Raw genomic sequence first — 14,443 nt, 5'->3', positions numbered from 1 at the left:
ATATTATTAACCACTAGGGAAAGGAAATTAAATCCACTCCCACTAAGATGGCTATAATTAAAACAAAACAAAACAGAAAATAATAAGTGTTGATGAGGATATAGGGAAATGGAAATTCTTATAAATTCTGCTGGTGTGTAACATGGTACAGTTGCTGTGGAAAATAGTTTGGCAGTTCCAAACATAGAATTACATATGGTTTAGACCCCAAATAACTGATAACAAGTAATCAGACAAATACTCCCACAAAAACGTTCCTACTAACAGAATTCATGATAGCCAAAGTGGACCAAACCCAATGTCTACCGAGTGAATGGACAAACAAGTTGTTATAATACTCACAATGTAGTATTATTGAAACATAAAGTGGAATGAAGGATTGATATGTGCTACAATGTGGATGAATCTTAAAAACAGTATGGTAAAAGTTGGAAGCCAAACACAAAAAAGTCGTATGTTGTACTATTCCCTTTACACCAAATGCCCAGAATAGACAAATCCACAGCAATCAAAATCAGATTAGTACTTTCCAGAGCCTGGGGAGTAGGGAATGACAGCTTAATGGGTACAGGGTTTTCTTATAGGGGTGGGACTGTTGGATCACGATAGAAGTGGTTGTTGTACAACATTGTGGATGTGCCACTGAATTGTACACTTAAAAATAGTTAATTTTATGCTACCTGACTTTTGCCTCAATTTAAAAAGCAATGATGAACATAGATTTCATAGAAAAACAAATACAATAAAGTAATATATGTTAAAAAGATATTGGAGCTGCTTAACAATTAAAGAAATGTAAATTAAAACAGTAATATTTAATTTTTCCCTTAATTTGCTGAAAATTTGCTTAATTTGCTGAAAATAAGCACACACGCACATAAGTACAAACAATACACACATATACCTATGGAATTCCAAGTTAAGGAATGGGAAAGTGAGTTCTTCCTACAGTACTGACTCACATGTAAATGGGTAGAACATTTGGGGATGGAAAATTTGACATCTATTAAAATTTTAAATGCAAATACCTTGTGGCCCACCAACTCATATATAGGATTTAATTTCACATGTATCTCAAGATAGATACATATCAATAGCCTGATGGCTATTGATATTTTATTTGCTTAGAAAACAAAACAAATTAAAAACAAAAAGTCTGGCAAATGTGTGGTACTGTCATGTTGAGAACCCTAAGGACAAAACTTAAGAATCAATTGGTCTCTAATTGTCCTTACGCACTGTTAAATTGCCCATCAATTATATATATATATGATTGGTGTAAACAACTGTGCACAGCAATTAAAATATATACATATATTAATTTACACTGTAATGTATAATATGCAATGCCGCAAAGTGGTTGTAATAAACTTAAATCACTCAAGTATTCACTGCTAAGACATACTTCAACACGTCTGTAAACATTCGAACTCACGAGCTCTGCATGTTGATAAGTAGAATCTCTGCACTCCTGTTCTTTCAACTGAAAAATGAGATGATTCAAGCACCTGCCTCTCAGGGTTATTGAGAGGATGCAATGAGTTAGTTCAGATAAAAGTGCTTGGAATCACATCTTACCTTAAGCACACTGTAACTGAGGGATACTGTTAGGTACCAAAGGGTTAACATTTGGAACGGGAGAGGTAGATAGCTCACAATTTTTCTATAATCCAATGTGAGGAAGACTGTAGCAGCTGTACACACAAGGTACCATGGGGTACAGGGAAAGGAAACTGTGGCAGACTCTACCACCACCATTCTATTCCTATGGAAGCTGAGTATGAACCGATTCCCTGAGACCAGGCCAATGTCTTACAGCTGAGGCCAAGAATGAATACACACGTCCCTGATGGTCAGTTTCAGTTTCTATGTGCCTCTGCTATTGCCATTAGCACATATGCTTAGGAGTTTGCTGCGTTTGTTCTCTGGAAAATAAACCGTTGAAAAGAAAAATCAATTTTCATTAGCTGTGCCATTACTTTCAAGAAAATCTTTTCTCAAATAAAAGTAGAAAGGACACTACTAAAGCTGCAACCAATTTGATCTTCCCTGAAGGACCCAGTGTGATGCTGACTCAAGCTCCGCAGCTGTCATCTTACCTAGGCCATGTGCCAGAGTCCCAAGATGGCAGGTTAGAAGCAAGTAGATGCCACAGGCATGGAAAATAAATAGGATATGCTGAACAGCCCCCTGCCCAGGAGTAGTGTCTCTCAATTTGGCTGATTCAGCTCAATTTGGCACAAGCCTGGTATTGTCAAATTTAATTTTTTAAAAGAAACTCTATGCCAAAATTTTTTGAGAAATCTTCCAATTTTTGTCTATATTGTCAATAGATCTAAAGTTAATGAAAAAAAAGAACTCATTGAGCCCAACCAAATACTTCTTGTGGAGTGAACCTGGCCCAAGGGTCCCAGCTGGTTACTTAAGTGCCACAGATTTCCCTTACAAATTGGAAAAGAGAAGGGGCATGCAGATCATGGCTGTGGGTGTCATAGAAGAACAATCCACTGTGTCCTGGGGTCTTGCCCAGCCTGTCCTTGGACGTCAGATGGCTTCCCATCCTATGCCTGCCACTCACCTGCTTCTGGGACTTGGCTCATCCTTTCCCCAGCCCCATGAAGTGCTTCTGGGCTATACCCCACTGTTGGGGATCATCACTTGAAATAATGTCAAAAATAAATCATAAGGCACATTTTCTAGCCAGAGAATGCATGTGAGAATTTTGTTTTCCTTTCCATTAAAAGAGTCAACAGAATTTGTGACATTCAGTGTCTCTGCTTTGTTAGTGAAGCTTTTAGAAAGATTATCTCAGATGAATATAAAGAAGAGTAATGGAATTAGGCAGAAAGAAATCACCAGGCAATACTAGAGCCGAATTGATTTTCCCTAAGTGAGGTGAGTGAATAATTGCATGATTCACACCTGGGAGAGTCACTCTGAAACCCACTCCTTCCCTGTGTTGCCCTATTGATTGCACTGTATGCATCACCAAAGGGGTGGGGACCTGTGCATGCCTGGAGATTTTTAGCATCATTTATTTCTTCTTGATCAGCACAAGTAGGATGACTGATATTGAAGCCAATTCCTAGGATGAGTTTTCCCATCTCTGTGTAAGCAAAATAACTTTTAGATACCACCATTATTTCTAGAAGAGACAAATGCTGACCCACACATAGTATCTTTGCATGAAAGTAAGTGACTTTCTGCCTAGCAAGGCCTTGCCTAGTGTACTCTACCCCCATGCCAGACACTCCTAACACCTCTTTCAGCATTGCCTTCAGCCCCTCTCTGATCCCTCTCAGTCAGAGCCAGGTTGCTGTTCCCAGAGATCTAGGGACAGGAGGTGAAATTGAGTTCAGTTGGCCTTCTGTATCCCTGAGTCCCACATCCTCAGATCCAACCAACTTCACAATGAAGATATTTGAAAAAGAATTCCATCTATTCTTGCCATTATTCCCTACATAATATGATATAGTGACTATTTACACAGCACTTACATTGTATTAGGTATTACATGTAATTTGGAGATGACTTAAAAAATATGGGAGAATGTGTATGGGTTCTATGCAATACTTCATCATTTTCTTTGTGGGTCTTGAGCATCTACGGATTTGAGCATACTGAGGGGTAGATTGAGGAACTGGAAGGAACCAATTCCTACAGATCCCAATGGACAACTGAATAGTACAAATTTTCTCTTCAACTATTGTTCAGTGTACACAGGTATAAGCCATGGTTGGTTTCTCAATGTCCTAACCCACCAAGGTCATTGGGTCTCTGTAGATATAGTCATTGTGTTAAGGAAAGCATCAGTGCCTAAATACCTGGCCCAGTGAACCATAGTCATGGATCATTGTTCACTTGTTTTTACCACTGTGCTATGACTCTTTCAGGCTCAACTGTCTCCATTGTCTACGATCCCAAGATGGATGCAGAACCTGGAGGCACAAGCTCATTCTCACAATATTGAAATAGCCATCTCTATCTCTTCTTTTCTCTCTTTGGAATACCAATTTTTTGGAAATCCTGAGGTCAAATATGAGGACAATGTGACCTCACCTCACAGCACTTTTCCTGCTTTCATATCATCAGCATGGAAAGCCCCTCCCCAATTCCCACCAGTTAGCTGCTTCTCAACTCTACCAGGCCCAGGTGAAGGGTTGGAAGGCAGGGTTAGGCTGCTCTTGGGGAGGGAGTAATGGGGGGAGCACATGGGCTGCAGAGTCAGCAAGATCTACCTGAAGAGCAGAGCAGTAGTGTTACATGGCTATGTTCACTTAATGAAACTTCACTGGGCTGAGCATGCTTGGTATTGGTCCTTTTGAATATGAATGTTCACTTAAAAATTAAATAACAAATAAAAAATTCAGAGATTTAAATAACATACTTTAAAAAAAATCAAGTTGTCCATGGTGGTGCTTGCCTGTAATATTAGCCCTTGGTAGGGCTGAGGTAGAAGGATCAAGAGTTTGAGGCCAGCCTGGGCTACACAATGAGACGCTCTCAAAAAAAATTAAAAATAAAAATGGCTCCAATGGCTTCAAATCAGCACTGATTCTGCTTCTAGGGAAATGGAGAGGTATACTTTTTCTTATTTCTTGCACTAAATAGAACTAATGTTACACTGGATGTTCCATATAAAACAAGCATAAGAAAACCCTAAAAGAGGAGAAGAAGGCAGATAAGCTAGGGACCTGGGGACCCACAGAGTGACATGGTGATAAATTCCCTGGGTTTTCCTTTTGCCTCCTGGAGCTGTGGGAGCAGCAACCTGAAAAGATTAAAGATAAAAGACCAAAGCAAACAAATAAGCAAACAAAAGAGAAAATGCATCTTAAAAGTCTGCTTTCTAGCCGAATGACCAAGAAAGACACAAGCTAACTAGGCCAAAAGCCTTTAAAAGACAATAATCACTTTACCCCATTCAAACCCCACAGGATAAAACTGTGCCCCATGCCAACATGCCAGCAAAGGCCAGTGGGGAGCCTGAATGTTCACACCTGTGAGACTGTAAGGAAGCACCTTAACACCATTGGCAGGGTGGTATAGGGTTGGCCAGGCAAATAGGCAACTAGAACTTCCATTGCTGCTAGCAAAGCAATCCATCGCTGGTGTCAGTAAAGATCACTTGGGGAGCATGAACTTCTACCCTCATTCAACAGTACTGACACATCTTCCTCTACCCACTAGGGTGGTGCAAGAGGAGCCTAAGCAGAGATATAGGACCTTTACACCCACCAGTGATAACAAGGCCACTCCATGCAGTGTCAGTGGAAGAGTTGGGGGAGCAGTAACAAGTCACTCCTAATGAAGAGGATCAGTGTACACCCAGTGAGCAGCCAGAAGTCTCATCACTGTCCAACAGTAATGTAGAGATTCTCTTGCATGTTAACAGAACCCAAGTAAGCAAACTGAGCTTCTACCAACACCTACCAGTCATAAGGCAGCACACAACTCCTTCCCCAGCCAAAACAGAGTCAGAAGAAGCCAATTAAAGTAGAAAATTTAAATAAGATCTAGAGTTTCATAGCATACTATGAAAAGTCCAGGTTTCAATTGAAAACTTGCTTGTCATAATAAGAGCCAGGAATATCTCAAACTGAATGAAAAAAAGGCCATAAATAGGTATCTATACTGAGACCACAAACATTGTAATTATCTGAAAAAGATAATAAAGCACAACAAAAATGCTTCAACAAGTAGTTCCAAGTACACTTGAAAAAAATGCAAGGGGAAAGATCAGCAAAAAAGTAAAGACAAAAAAGGTTTATCAAATAAATGGAAAAATATAAGAATGCCAATAAAAAATACAATAATGAAAAAAAGCTTGGGATAGAGGGAACAGAGGAAAATATCAGTGAATCAGAAGATAGAACAGAACAATGGGAATTACCCAAAGTGAACAACAGAGAGAAAATGAACTGAGAGAAAATTGAACAAGGCCTCAAGGACCTGTGAGACTGTATGTAATAAAATATCTGATATTTGAGACACTGGAATCCCAGAGGAGAAGAGAAAAAAAATGGGTCTGACAAAGTACTTGAAGAAGTAATGACTGAAAACATTCTAAATTTGACAAGAGACATAAACATGTAATATAAAAAGCTTGTCGAATACCAAAGATAGTAACAAGAAAAACAAAGCAACAAACAAAAACATCATAATTCAACTTTTAAAAGGTAAAGGCAAAATAAACCCTTGAAAACAGCAAGTGAAAGACATAGCTATGGGGGGAAGACATTGCAATGACAGTAGATTTCTCATCAAAAACTGTGGAAGCCAGAAGGAAATACACAATATTTTTCAAGTACTGGAGGAAAAGAACTGTCAATCAGAATCCCAAACTCAGTGAAAATATCACTCAGAAAAGGAGATCAAAATATGCTCACAGGGGGAAAAAATCTAAAAGAATTTGTGACCAGCAGACTTCCCCTAAGAGAAGGACAGGAGGTGGTTCTCTAAAGAGGAAGGAAAAGATAAAAGAAAGAACCTTGAAACATCAGGAAGGAAGAGGGAAGACAGTGGGCAAAAATATGTCAAAGAAGGTTGAGTTTTGTGAATTATGTTTGATAGTTAAGTAAAAAATTAATAACACTGACTAATGTGCTTCTAAATGTACATAGACAAAGTGTTGAAACAGTTTTATTATAAATGTGGGAAGTAAATAAAAGTAAGTCTCTAGTAATTACTTGAACTGTTAAAATGATGGTATCAGTAGACATATTTATATTATATTATATATAATAAATATAGTTTCATTATAAGAATCAAATTTGTTACAAGATGGGTGTATATAGTGACACATAGAGTAATCGTTCAAAAAGATATATAAAGACATATTCAAAAATACTATAGTGGAATCATAAAATCTTTCCAAGTAGCCTAAAGGAAGGCAGGATAAAAAACATCCAGCAAAATGAAAAACAGAGGAAACAGCAGAAACAACAAATAAAAAGGTTGACTAAAGAGCTAACATATCAATAATTACATTAAATATAAATTGGATAATGCATAAATTAAAAGATAGAATTTAGTAGATTGCAAAGCATGACCCAACCTTTTGCTGTCAACAAGAAACTCACTTCAAATATGACAATACAGGACTGCTGAAAGTAAAAGGATAGAAGCAGATATACCATGAAAATATTAAAATAAAACAAGAGTGGCTATATTAATATCTGATAAAAATAGACTTCAGAGTAATAAAATTACCAGAGTGAGATAAAGATATTATTGAATGACAAAAGGGTTGATTTATCAAGAAGACATATGAATCATAAATATGTATAGTCCACAAACAGACTGCAAAATATGTGAAGCAGGAAATGATAATATTGAAATGCTTTATGGAGCAATCTGAAATTAAATTTGGAGACTTTAATCAATCTCTCTCTCTCTTATAGAACAACTAAATAGAAAACTAGCAAGGGCACAGAAGAAGTCAACAACACAATCAAACGCTAGGATCTAATTGACATTTACAGAATGCTGTACCCAAGAACAGCAGAATAAACATTATTTCTAAGTGACCATGAATGTTTACCAGAATAGACCATATCCTGGTCCATAAAACGCACATCAATAAGTTTAAAAGGACTGAAATCAAACCCACTGTGTTTTCTGGTTATAATGGAAGCAAACTAGAAGTCAGTAACAGAAAAGTAACAAGAAAGATAGAATATAGTAGATTGCAAAGCATGACCCAACCTTTTGCCATCAACAAGAAACTAGGTAAAAATCAGTGGATCAAAGAGGAAGTCATGAGAGAAATCAAAATAAGATGAATTAAAATGAACATACAACGAATCACAATTGGTGGGACACAGCTAAAACAGGGTTGAGAGGGAAATTTATAGCAGTAAACGCAAATAATAGAGAGGAAAAAAAGTTTCAAATCAATACCTAACCGCCCCACTCAAGAAACTAGAAAAAGGGCAAATTAATCCAGAGCAAGAAGAAGGAAAGGAATGAATAAGGTTAAGCAAAGAGCAATGAAATAAAAAAAAAACAGAAACACAATAGAGAAAATTAAGCAAAGAACTTATATTTTGAAAAGATCAATAAAACTGACAAGCTTCTAACAAGAAAAAAATAGAAAAAAACACACTATCAGGGATTAACTGGGAATATAACTGCAGAGCCAGCAGACATCAAAAAAGTTGTCAGAGAACATTACAAATAATTCTACATATAAAAACTTGACAATTGAGACAAAATGGACCAGATCCTTGAAAACAGAAACTACCACAACTTACCCAATGTTAATTATGTAACTTGACTAGCCCCATAGCTAGCCACGAAATTTTACTCGCAATTTCAAACTCTCTCCCAAAATATCTTCAATCCCAAGTGATTTCACTAAAGAATTCTGCCAAGCATTGACATAAGCATTAAGAACATTTCTACACAGTTCCTTCCAAAAAAAGAACACCTCCCAATCTCAGGCTCCCAAGTAGCTAGGATTACAGCATGACCCACCAGTACCTGGCTATCACAAAATTTTTTTAATTCAAAGAAATCCTTGAGATCTGAGGCTAGGCAGATCTTTTTGACACAAAAGATGATCAATAAAAAAGAAATATTAACAAATTGGATTTAGTCAAGATTTGAAATTTTTGCTTTCTGGAAAGACCTTGATGAGAGGGTAAAAGCCAAGAGTGAGAGACAATATCTGAAAAAGTACTGGTATTTAAAATGTATAAAGAACTCTCGAAACTCAATAGTGGGAAAATCAAGCAATCCGATTCTAAAATGGACCAAAGACACATTTCAGTGAAGAAGGTGTGGATGACAATAAGAATATGGAAGGATGGTTAGCATCATTAACCGATAGGGAATTGAAATGAAATCCACAGTGTGATCAAAAAGGCTAAATAAAAAATATTGATAGCATCAAAAACTGGCAAGGATGCAGAAAACAGAATTGCTCATACACAGCCAGTGAGGATTTGAAAGCACACCAACACTACTGAAAATCTTTTGGAAGGTTCTTGAAAAACTGTCATCTGACCCAGCAACTGCACTCCTGGACACTCATCCCAGAAAGATGAAAACTTGAATGCATAGAAAAACAACCCATATCCAAGTTATTACAGAAGCTTTATTCACAATAGCAAAAGTTTGGAAACAACCCAAATGTCCTTCGGTGGATGAATGGTTAGACAAGGCATAGTGCATCCAATCATGGAACACTACTCAGAGATAAAAAGGAACAAACTATTTATACATGCCACTACCTGAATGAATCTCCAATGATGCTGAGTGGAAAGGCCAATTCTGATGGCCACAAGCTGCATGATTCTATCAATCTGATTGTCTGGACATGACAAAATTACAGAAATGGAGACTAGATATGAGATTATCAGGGAGATGTAGAAAGAAGAAAGAAGGAGGTGTGTGTGATGGTAAACAGTCAAAAGCAGGGTCCCTGTGCTTATGGAAACATTTTTTGTCTCGACTGTCAACAGCAACATCTTGGTTGTGATATTATACTGCAGTTTTGTAGATGCTGTCATGTGGGGAATAGGATTGACGGTAGGGGATCTTTCTATCTTAAAACTGCATATGAATCTACAATTACCTTGAAATGTTTTAAAGTTTAATTAAAACAGTTCCAATGTCACTGTGATTCTCTAAACTTCCTCCATGTTTCCTCTTTCTTGGGATATCAGACTGAGGATGGTGAAGGGGTGGGGAAAAAGAAGACCAGAGCCAGTCTTGGAATCATGTGATCCTGTATTTAAGTCCTTGATCTTCATATGCCAGCTGCAAAACCTTGAGTACATCATTCATCCCCTCCAAGCCTCAATTCTCCAACACAGGGATAACTAAATCTACTTGAAAGGGTTTCCCCAAGGTTGGAGAACATTTACAATATGTGGATTGGGTTCCTAGCAAATAATAAATGCTTAGTAAATAATGATTGCTTCTAGAACTACCAGCATCCACTCACAGACTCAGTCCACTTTGCTCGATGAACCTTGTTGGTACATGAGTCCCTCCCCCACAGGACTGGAAACTCCTTAAGTAACGTTCTGGGTTTATTCATTTGCTTTTCCTCCAGGATGCATATCCTTTCATATCATAGCCACGTCGTAAACACACATTGGATTGAATCCATGGAATGAACTATTATTAGAAGACACAGGCAAAAACAGTTGAGGCAGAAAAACCAAAAATTAATAAGAATGAAAACGACCTCATTAAATGAAATTCACTGTACCAGACACAAATATTCCAAATTCATGTCATAGGTCACATGTTGCGCCTGAGACCATGTTATTTGATGACTCAAAGAAAAAGGCATAGGAGAAGTTTGTAGGATGAAGTCCAAAATTGGTTTCCTTATTAATATGGAAAACCTTGTGATCTTGCTGACCATGACCTTGAAAAGGTACACAGAATAGTGAAGACAGCAATGTCAGTTTGTTGCTGATAGAACCTTGAACAGCAATGCCTCTGATTGAGTTCATCTGCTAGAGCAAGAGAGCACACACCAACTTCCCAAGGCACTTCTAGCTGCTCCTTCTATTCTTCAGTGTTTAGAGATAGATAAAGCACAGAGCCCAGGTAAACTAACGTGTCAGAGTTGGTGGATTGAGATGCTTGGGGCAGAGGGAAGGGGATTGTTAAAATCAGTTGATGTTTTAACTGAAAAAGCTTCAGGTTTACCAGGCTAACAGAGTTTTTCTAGGAAACTCTTGTTTGCACATAAGATGCTTGAGAGCAGGGGTGTCCATTATTTAGTTCACTGCCATTTTGCCAGTGCCTGCAACAACACAGCAAACAGTAAATATTAGTTGAATGAGTGAAAGGTTTGCAGTTGTCATCCCAAAGTGCCTCAGGACACCGATCAATTGTAGCACTGAATGTACTCCACCTTTGTCTTTCCTCCACACTGGTCCAGAATCTCCCTCCGCAATACCCAAGGAAACACAGTAGAAATGGGCATGCTCACTCCAGGACATCTTCCAGGCAATTGAGGAGGACTGGGCAGGTGGTCCCCATTCAGGAGTTCTCTCTGCAAGTGTGGAGCCCAGCTACATCTTCCTAGGCTGCTAAGCACAATGATGCCTCTTCTTTGGTGCACACTCAGCAGACTCAAGGGAGAGAAAAAGAAGAGTGAGCCCCAGAAGAAGATGCCAGCTCATACAGACATTCACCCACAATGCAATATCATCCTTGCAGTCAGACTATGCCACTCACCAGACTTTCCCTTCCCACCTACTCATGCCATCTACCCAGCATGAAAAGAAATGCAACAGTATGTGTTTGATAAAGTAGGAAGACCTCAAACTTCTGCTACATGACCAGCATAAATTACTTAATCTCTGTGAGCCTCTGCTTGCTCATCTGTTGGTAGAGGTAAAATTAGTATCTACATCTCAGGGTTACTGTAAGAAATAAGAGAAAACATGTGACATATACTCAGCACCCTGTTACAGTAGAGTGGGAAGAAAGAAATACTCCCAATAAATGTTTCTGGATCAGCTGGTCTTCTGTTTGCAGGAGGGGAGTGAACCTCAACCCCTACCTCACACCATAAACACAAATCAATGCCACAAAAACCAGAGATGTACATATGAAAAGTCAGAGTACAATGCTGCCAGAAGAAAACACAGGAGAATATCTTGTATCTTTGGGGCAGGCAAACATTTCTTGAAAAGAGAATAAAAAAAGCTTTAAAAATAAAAGATGGATAAATTGGACTTCAGAAAAATTAAGGACATATTCATCAAAAGACACCCTAAGAGAAAGAAATCAAGTCATAGATGTGAGAAAGGGTATCTACGGTACGTAAGATATATGCACTGAATCTTTTAAGAATGCCTACCAATAAGTAAGAAAAAGACAGAAAGTAGAGGGAATCTAGAGTCCACTAAGCATTTGACAGATGCTCAACACACCAGTGGCCAGTATAGGTACAGTAAGAAAACGGAATCAGAAGAGACAACATTAAAATTCTTGACGATGTGAGGCAACCACAATGCTCACAAATGCTGCTGAAAAAGTGAAGTGACACAGCCATTCTGGAAAACTGATGGACTTTGCCAACAAAGCAAAAAGAAAAGTCTTATGCCTCCGCTCTGGTATAGCTGTTTTATTTCTAGGCATATATCCAAGAGGAGTGGATAACATGACCACAGAAGACACATGCAAGACTGTTGTGGCAGCTTTGTTTATAACAGCCAAACAATGGAAATGACCCCAGTGTCCACTCACGGAATGCCACACTGCTACCTAAAAGATTGCTACAACAAAACTTGCTAATACAGGGATGAATTTCAGATATAATGTCAAACAAAAGGAACAAACACCAGAGCACACACTATGTGATTATGCTTCCATTGAGTCCAAGGGGCAAAGCTGATCTATTGCAGTAGAAATCAGAATGGGGATGGTCTTCGTTGGGCAGCTGGAGGTAGTTATGGGTGAGGAAAGGACATGAAGAGGCCTTCTGACTAACTGAATATATTCTATCTTGATTTGAGCGATGGTTACGGGGTGTGTACATCTGTAAAAATGCATCAAGGTGCACACAGCATTTGAGTATTATTGTGCACATAAATGTTATTCATTTAACATGATAAAAGCCCACCAAGCACTGTGCAAGATATATAATTGTCTTTGAAAGGTTAGTCATCTATTAATTCTGTTAATTTGTCATCACAAGGATAGAGTCCTCATCCAACCCATTCCCTGCTGCCATTTTTCTCTAGGATGCTGCAGAGACAACACAATACTTTTTAAGCTAAAAATAACCTGTGTTTTCCCCTTTGTCTCAGAAAATGTGTATGAAAATCAGAGACTTTTATTTCAAATGACTACTCCTGCTGATTATACCTGGATGAGATATCCAGCAAAATGTGTAGTACAATCAAGCCAACATCAAAATAGGGAAAGAAAGAACTGCAGAGAGGACAGCTGATAATTAGGAGCCTCCAATAACCTGGGAATAGCAGGTCTTGCTTTCATCTGCACAGTGCTTGAAAACCCCTTTAATTCCATCACACAATCTGATCACGGGGCACACAAAGGGGCACTTCTCCTGAGAGACACCACCTGTGTATTGTCACCAGGATTTTGCCCTAGAACCAGGAAGTTAAATGAGGAAGGGTGGGATGCTGATCTAGTTAGTTCCACCTGTCTCATCAGCATTTCACTTCTTCTTGATTCACAACTTGACTTTGAGTTAACCTTGAGTGTTTACAGGATAAATGGATTGGGCTTTGGGGGTAGAGGGAGCAGGAAGCAGTAAATAAAACAACACACAGTGGTATCCAAGCAGCATATCCCAAATAGAAAAGGAACTGGGAGAGGTTGACACATTAGCTTGCATGGCCTGGCATAGAGTGTAAAACCAGCCAATTGAACCCTTGCATCAGACAGAAAGGCTGCTAGGCATGGGTGGGTGGAAGTCCCTCTCTCTGAGCAACTAGCTCATCTCACAAGCTGCTCATTCTTGGAAATAGAGAGAAATGAATGTATTCCACAAATATATCACTATAGATGCTTGAGTCAATTTCACATTTTAACCTGTCATAAAACTTCTATAAAATTATACAATTTTGGTGAATGCCTGTAAATTTGTGAAGTGAGTCAACCTCCCTTTAGCCATCATTGGTGAGCAATGTCTGTCTCAGCTTGCTTCAGATCATAAATGAGTCTCCACTGTCTGATATCAAAACCAGCTGGGTGCCTGGCAGGCAGTCAAGTTACACCAATGCATTGGCCAAAATGACCGTTGGTTGAATGCTGTATCCCATAATGGTAATTTCAGGTCCTCAGTCATACAAAAGAATGATATCCATCTTGTGATATGCCCAACTGAAAATACCAATGGCAGGCACCCTAGAGCACAAGGAGCAGGGACAGTGAGGGTGGGAGAACTCTGGGCAGGGGCCAGCCAAGGAAGCCAGTGTGACGCCTTCTCCCTTCAGGCTCAAAATAGAACACAGGCCATTTCTCCCTGTGGTTATCAAACCCGGACACTTTCCGATGCTTTTCCAGATGCAAACTCTTGAAATGATCCTTGAAATCATATTACCAAGAGAAATTTTCCTTCATTGCTTATTTTGATATAATTTCAATAAGTGTATAGTATGTGAAATTATTTCTTCATTTCATCCTGGTTCCAAAAATGAAATTCAATTTATGAAGCAGTCGGTGGAACTCCAGCTGAGCACAACACATTGTCAGCTGGAGGACCAGGTTCCCGGCAGAGAACAAATAACCCTTTAGGGGCTGTGTGTCTTCAGGTTCATTTCCATAGTGCTGAATCCGGGACTTTGAGTCCTTAATCACTGAGACATCCTATTGCTTGGATCTGTTTTGCGATCTTTGAAAAGAAGGGGAGGGCTCCTGCAGAAGTTTCTTTTAGGGATCAAACACCACGAACACCCACTGTGACCCCTGAACCTGAGGGGCAGCCAGTACTACAGGG

General features: G+C 38.8%; 1 protein-coding gene across 8 annotated transcripts in view; it reads right to left on the bottom strand.

Moving 5' to 3' along the window:
- Positions 1-14,443, bottom strand: part of C7H10orf90 (chromosome 7 C10orf90 homolog) — a 241,458-nt gene that overhangs the window by 126,851 nt on the left and 100,164 nt on the right. The window lies entirely within an intron of this gene.

The sequence above is a fragment of the Castor canadensis genome, chromosome 7 (genome assembly GCF_047511655.1).
Source record: "Castor canadensis chromosome 7, mCasCan1.hap1v2, whole genome shotgun sequence".
In the NCBI taxonomy this organism is placed as follows: Eukaryota; Metazoa; Chordata; class Mammalia; order Rodentia; family Castoridae; genus Castor; species Castor canadensis.
Note: the sequence above shows the minus strand (reverse complement) of the source record. Positions and strands in the feature narration are given on the sequence as shown.